The sequence below is a fragment of the Triticum urartu genome, chromosome 1, assembly GCF_003073215.2.
Source record: "Triticum urartu cultivar G1812 chromosome 1, Tu2.1, whole genome shotgun sequence".
Classification (NCBI taxonomy): Eukaryota; Viridiplantae; Streptophyta; class Magnoliopsida; order Poales; family Poaceae; genus Triticum; species Triticum urartu.
Window position 1 is genome coordinate 511,903,417 of NC_053022.1, and position 7,854 is coordinate 511,911,270.

Consider the following 7,854-nt stretch of genomic DNA (forward strand, 5'->3'; position numbering starts at 1 on the left):
GAAGTATCCCTTCGTCCCTTGCCCTCCTTGAAACTAGTGGTTTCACCACCATCAACAATTGATGCTCCTTCTTTGATTTCTACTTTTGCGGTGTCAAACATCGCGAATATCTCAAGGATCATCATATATGTCCCGATATATTATAGTTCATCACGAAGCTCTAGCAGCTTGGTGGTAATGACTTCGGAGAAACATCACTATCTCAATCTGGAAGATCAACTCCCACTTGATTCAAATGATTGTTGTACTCAGACAATCTGAGCACAAGCTCAACAATTGAGCTTTTCTCCTTAGTTTGCAGGTTAAGAAAATCGTCGGAGGTCTTATACCTCTTGACGTGGGCACGAGCCTGAAATTCCAATTTCAGCCCTCAAAACATCTCATATGTTTCTGACGTTTCAAACGTCTTTGTGCCTCAACTCTAAACCGTTTAACTGAACTATCACGTAGTATCAAAAGTGTATGGCAGATGTTCGCAACATCCACAGACAACGTTCGAGGTTCAGCACACTGAGCGGTGCATTAAGGACATAAGCCTTCTAATGAAGCAATGAGGACAATCCTCAGTTTACGGACCTAGTCCGCATAATTGCTACTATCAACTTTCAACTAAATTTTCTCTAGGAACATAATTAAACAGTAGAACTAAAGCGTGAGATATGACATAATTGCAAAATCCTTTTGACTATGTCAGGATAATTAGTCATCGTATGAACTCCCCACTCAGATAGACATCCCTCTAGTCATCTAAGTGATTACATGATCCGAGTCGACCAGGCCATGTCCGATTAACACGTGAGACGAACTAGTCAACGTCGGTGAACATGTTCATGTTGTCGTATCTTCTATACGACTCATGCTCCGACCTTTCGTCTCTGTTGTTCCGAGCAATGTCTCACAGCTTAGGCTCGTCAAGTTAACCCTAAGTGTTTTTGCATGTGTAAATCTTGCTTACACCCGTTGTATGTGAACGAAAGGATCTATCACACCCGATTAACACGTGATGCTTCGAAGCGACGAACTGTAGCAACGGTGCACAGTTAGGGGAGAACACTTCTTGAAATTTTAATGAGGGATCATCTTATTTACTACCGTCGTACTAAGTAAACAAAGATGTATAAACATGATAAACATCATATGCAATCAAATAGTGACATGATATGGCCAATATCATGTAGCTCCTTTGATCTCCATCTTGGGGCTCCATGATCATCTATTACAAGAACAATGATCAAATCTCATACATTACATATATCATCATCACATCCTTTTGGCCATATCACATCACATAGCATACCCTGCAAAAAAACGTTAGACGTCTCTAATTGTTGTTTGCCATGTTTTACGTGGGCTGCTATGGTTTCTAGCAAGAACGTTTCTTACCTACGCAAAACCACAACGTGATATGCCAATTGCCTATTACCCTTCATAAGGACCCCTTTTCATTCGAATCCGATCCGACTAAAGTAGGAGGAGGACAGACACCCGCTAGCCAACCTTATGCAACTAGCATGTTTGTCGGTGGAACGGTCTCACGTAAGAGTACGTGTAAGTTGTCCGGGCCGCTTCATCCCACAATACCGAATCAAGATAATACTAGTAACGGCAAGCATATGAACAAATCAACGCCCACAACTACTTTGTGTTCTACTCGTGCATAGAATCTACGCAATAGACCTAGCTCATGATGCCACTGTTGGGGAACGTAGCAGAAATTCAAAATTTTCCTACGTGTCACCAAGATCTATCTATGGAGAACTAGCAACGAGGGGAAGGAGAGTGCATCTACATACCCTTGTAGATCGCTAAGCGGAAGCGTTCAAGTGAACGGGGTTGATGGAGTCGTACTCGTCGTGATTCAAATCACCGATGATCCTAGCGCCGAACGGACGGCACCTCCGCGTTCAACACACGTACGAAACGGAGACGTCTCCCATGCCTTGATCCAGCAAGGAGGAGGGAGAGGTTGATGGATATCCAGCAGCACGACGGCGTGGTGGAAGTAGCGGGACTCCAACAGGGCTTCGCTAAGCGCTGCGGGAGGAGGGAGATGTGTCACGGGAGGGAGAGGGAGGCGCCAGGGCTCAGGTATCTTTGCTCCTCCTTTTTCCCCACTATATATAGGGCCAAGGGAGAGGGAGAGGCGCAGCCCTTTGCCCCTTCCTCCAAGGAAGGGTGCGGCCAAGGATGGGGAGGAGTCCATCCTCCCCAAGGCACCTCGGAGGTGCCTTCCCCCTTTAGGACTCTCCCCTTTTTCTCTTCTCTTGGCGCATGGGCCTCTTGGGGCTGGTGCCCTTGGCCCATATAGGCCAAGGCGCACCCCCTACAGCCCATGTGGCCCCCCGGGGCAGGTGGCCCCACCCGGTGGACCCCCGGGACCCTTCCGGTGGTCCCGGTACAATACCGGTGACCCCGAAACTTGTCCCGATGGCCGAAATAGCACTTCCTATATATAATTCTTTACCTCCGGACCATTCCGGAACTCCTCGTGACGTCCGGGATCTCATCCGGGACTCCGAACAACTTTCGGGTTACCGCATACTAATATCTCTATAACCCTAGCGTCACCGAACCTTAAGTGTGTAGACCCTACGGGTTCGGGAGACATGCAGACATGACCGAGACGTTCTCCGGTCAATAACCAACAGCGGGATCTGGATACCCATGATGGCTCCCACATGTTCCACGATGATCTCATCGGATGAACCACGATGTCAAGGACTTAATCAATCCCGTATACAATTCCCTTTGTCTATCGGTATGTTACTTGCCCGAGATTCGATCGTCGGTATCCAATACCTTGTTCAATCTCGTTATCGGCAAGTCTCTTTACTCGTTCCGTAACACATCATCCCGTGATCAACTCCTTGGTCACATTGCGCATATGATGATGTCCTACCGAGTGGGCCCAGAGATACCTCTCCGTTTACACGGAGTGACAAATCCCAGTCTCGATTCGTGCCAACCCAACAGACACTTTCGGAGATACCCGCAGTGCACCTTTATAGCCACCCAGTTACGTTGTGACGTTTGGTGCACCCAAAGCATTCCTACGGTATCCGGGAGTTGCACAATCTCATGGTCTAAGGAAATGATACTTGACATTAGAAAAGCTATAGCATATGAACTACACGATCTAGTGCTATGCTTAGGATTAGGTCTTGTCCATCACATCATTCTCCTAATGATGTGATCCCGTTATCAACGACATCCAATGTCCATGGTCAGGAAACCGTAACCATCTATTGATCAACGAGCTAGTCAACTAGAGGCTCACTAGGGACATGGTGTTGTCTATGTATCCACACATGTATCTGAGTTTCCTATCAATACAATTATAGCATGGATAATAAATGATTATCATGAACAAGGAAATATAATAATAACCAATTTATTATTGCCTCTAGGGCATATTTCCAACAAGCTTCAGGGGAGGCTTCGGCAGTACGTTTGTTGCGATTTGCTTCTCGTTCCTCTATCACGTCTACCCTTGCTTGCAGCGCCTGCATTTGGGTCTGCTGCACTTTTTTTCCTCCTCTCATGGGATTTGTAACCGCCTGCGTCCGGAAACCCAACCTTCCATGGAATGGAGCCTGGCGTGCCTCGTGTCCGTCCAGGGTGCTCAGGATTCCCGAGGGCCATTGTGAGCTCGTCGTTCTCTCTGTCTGGAAAGAACTTCCCTTACTGCGCTGCTTCGATATACTGCTTAAGCTTCCTGACTGGTATGTCCATTTGATCGTTCGTCCAAATGCACTTTCCTGTTACAGGGTCCAAGGTTCCGCCAGCCCCGAAGAACCAAGTCCGGCAACGGTCTGGCCAGCTAATTGTCTCTGCTTCGATCCCTTTATCAACCAGATCATTCTCAGTCTTGGCCCACTTAGGCCGGGCTATGAGGTAGCCACCTGACCCCGTGCGATGGTGAAGCATCTTCTTCGCAACATTTTGCTTGTTTGTCGCCAACATCTTCTTACTCTTTTCCGATGTCTTGTGGGCCACAAATGCGGGCCAGTGATCTCTGATCTTCTCATATCTGCCCTTGAATTCTGGTGTCTCATTATTTTTGACAAACTTATTCAGCTCTTTCTTCCACCTCCTGAATAGTTCTGCCATCCTCTTAAGAGCAAAAGACTTGATTAATCGCTCTTTAACTGGGTTCTCTGGGTTATCCTCTGGCGGTAGGGTGAAATTTGACTTCAGCTCAGTCCAAAGATCATTTTTCTGCATATCATTGACATAAGACACCTCAGGATCTTCTGTAGCCGGCTTAAACCATTGCTGGATGCTTATCGGGATCTTGTCCCTAACCAGAACCCCGCACTGAGCAACAAATGCGTTCTTTGTCCGGAGGGGTTCAATCGGTTGGCCGTCGGGCGCGATTGCTATGATCTCAAACTTTTCATCCGAGCTCAACTTTTTCTTCGGGCCTCATCTCTTTACCGAAGTTGTGCTCGATCCGGAGGGCTAGAAAAAAGAACAAAGACTTAATTAATATGTGTACATACCAAAACAATGAATGCATCAATCAGCTAGTCAGCACAGGCTTAACTAATATATATACCTGCCCGGACTCGGTTCGGTCACCGGAGCCGTCATCACGGTCTCCTTCTTGCACCGGCATTGGGTCACCGGAGCCGTCCTCATGTTCTTCTTCTTGCACCGGCATTAGGTCACCGTAGCCAGCTTCTTCACCCTCTCCTTCCAGACCATCGGTGTTGTTGAGAAACAACGAGACGACATCACTTCCTTCTGCGATTATGTCCCTCAACAACGCTTCTTTTGCTTCGTCTCGGGCGGTGTCCATAGTTTCTACAAATATTTACAACATGGCAATTATTATTCAAACATGACAGATGGATATATTAGTGCCAAACATAGAACTAGCTACCTAATCATAGTAAGGAATCATATATATTAATTAGTGGCCTCGACCCCCCCCCCACGTGTTGAAGCTATCGGGAGGGGGTATATATCGACAACGACGACGCTACATCTATATGTCCCTCGACGACCCTCGTTCCCGATAAAAAAAGAGGAAGAAGAAGAAAAAAAAGAGGAGAAGAAAGAATAGAGGAGAAGTCTATTCTTTCTTCTCCTCTTTTTTTTCTTCTTCCTCTTCTTTTTTCATCCTGTTCTTCCTCTCATGTTCGAGAGGATCGTCGAGGGGTCGGAAGGTTGCCTAGTGTCAAAGGATTCAACAAAACCATGTCTTCATCATTAGGCGAAAGTAACATGTGCATGATGGTACGAAGCTCTCCAAAGATATTTTGGAACGGAGTCCCAGATAAGATAATTCGCTTTTTGGTACAAAGTTCAGCAACACCTTCCAAATATCGTTATTTGGAAGGCCTTTGCTGAAATTCATACAAAAAGGCAAATTATCCTATCCGGGACACCATTCCAAAATAACTTTGGAGGACTTCGTCATGCCCTGGTTACTTCCGGCTAATGATGAAGCCATGGATTTCTTCAATATTTTGACACTAGGAAAGTAACAGGCGCATGATGGTACGAAGTCTACAAAGTTGTTTTGGAATGGAGTCCCGGATAGGATAATTCACTTTTTCGTACAAAGTTCAGCAAGAGCCTTCCGAATATCCCTATTTGGAAGGCCTTTGCTGAAATTCGTACAAAAAGGCGAATTATTCTATCCGGAACTCCGTTCCAAAACAACTTTGCACAACTTCGTACCATCATGCCCCGGTTACTTCCGTCTAATGATGAAGCCATGGATCTTTAATACTTTGACACTAGGCAACATCTCGACCCCTCGACGACCCTCGAACCCTCGGTGACCCTCGAACCTCTACCCTAGTTCCCGAACCTCGCCCCTCGAACCCTCGGTGACCCTCGAACCTCTACCCTAGTTCCCGACCCTCGCCCCTCGAACCCTCGGTGACCCTTGAACCTCTACCCTATAGTTTCCGACCCTCGCCCCTCGAACCCTTGGTGACCCCCCCTCATGTCGAAGTTATCAGAGAGGGGGTATATCGACCCCCCCACCCTCATGTAAGAAGAGGAAAAAAGATCGAAGAAGAAAATAGAGGAGAAGAAGAAAGGAATAGAGGAGAAGATCGAAGAAAAAAAAGAAGTCATCCTCTTCTTATTTTCCTTTTTCCACTCCTTCCTTTTCTTCTTCTTCTTCTTCCTTCTTTCTCTTTTCTTCCTTTTCCTTATTTTACTTTTTCCTCTACACTAACCTAAAATCGATATCTACTAATTAACAACCTAAATAAAAAAATGAATACATATATGAAAAAAACATCATAGGAAAAAAACATTTTTGACATATTTAGCATATACTAAATTTTCCTAACTCTTATACAACCAGAAAAATTACTCCAACTTCATGACAGTACCCACAATCCGTTTCACCAAAAACCTTCTGATCCATGGTTCAAAATTTTCAAATTTCATTCAAATGAAATTTGAATCGGATTCAAATAACTTGTTGAAAACCTATTCTAAACCTCTCCAAAAATTCTGAAATTTTGCCATCGCCTTTGTCTTGCATCAGTACCTCACCACAATTTTTTTTAAAAATTCCAAAAATGCCCAAAGCCATCTAGCATTTCATCAAACACCTTCTATATGGACAAAAAAATTCAGAAATTCCAAAAAATTCAGAAAAGTGGACAGTGCGTTGCTGCTGCTCCACTTCTCCTCTCCTCTACTTCTCCTCTCCTTCTGCTCTTCAATGCATCAGGGCCAGCGGCGACCATGGAGCAGGGGCGGAGCAAGGGGCGCTCGGGCGCAAGAGTGGCACTCGAGAGGGGGGCTCACTTTGAGGGGGCTGCGACGGCTGGAGTCCGGCGACGAGGACGGCGGGCTCGGGGCGGCACGCGGTGACGGGGACGACAGCCTCGGGGCGGCACGCGGTGACGGGGACAAGGAGGCGGGCTCGGGGAGGCACGCGGCGACGGGGACGAGGGCGGCGGGCTCAGGGATGCCGGCGACGAGGACGGCGCGGGCTCAGGGAGGTGACGACGTGGTCCGGAGGGCTCGGCGGCGACGAGGACGAGGAGCAGCCTGGCGGCGTCGTCGGAGGAGAGGATGAGGAGATCGATCGAACTGAATCGAGAATTTCACAAGTGCTCGGCGACGACTGTTCTTGTGTTCATCGACATACGAGGTCACCAAGGTAGAGTTCTGTAGAACTGTGTAGTGTGCTCGAGACCAAGAATATCCGTCCCTGCATATTATTGAGTCTCTTCCAAGAGTGCCTTTTCCAGTCAGTCTCCCCTCATACCGCGATTTAGGGAGACCTATCTTGTTAAGGCCAGGAATGAAGTCAACACAAAACCCGATAACATCCTCTGTTTGATGGCCCATGGAGATGCTTCCTTCTGGCCTAGCGCGATTACGGTCATATTTCTTTAGGACTCCCATGAACCTCTCAAAGGGGAACATATTGTGTAGAAATACGGGCCCCAAGATGACAATCTCGTCGACTAGATGAACTAGGACGTGCGTCATGATATTGAAGAAGGATGGTGGGAACACCAGCTCGAAACTGACAAGACATTGCGCCACATCACTCCTTAGCCTTGGTACGATTTCTGGATCGATCACCTTCTGAGAGATTGCATTGAGGAATGCACATAGCTTCACAATGGCTAATCGGACGTTTTCCGGTAGAAGCCCCCTCAATGCAACCGGAAGCAGTTGCGTCATAATCACGTGACAGTCATGAGACTTTAGGTTCTGAAACTTTTTCTCTGGCATATTTATTATTCCCTTTATATTCGACGAGAAGCCAGTCGTGACCTTCATACTAAGCAGGCATTCAAAGAGGATTTCTTTCTCTTCTTTCGTAAGAGCGTAGCTGGCAGGACCTTTATACTGCTTCGGAGGCAT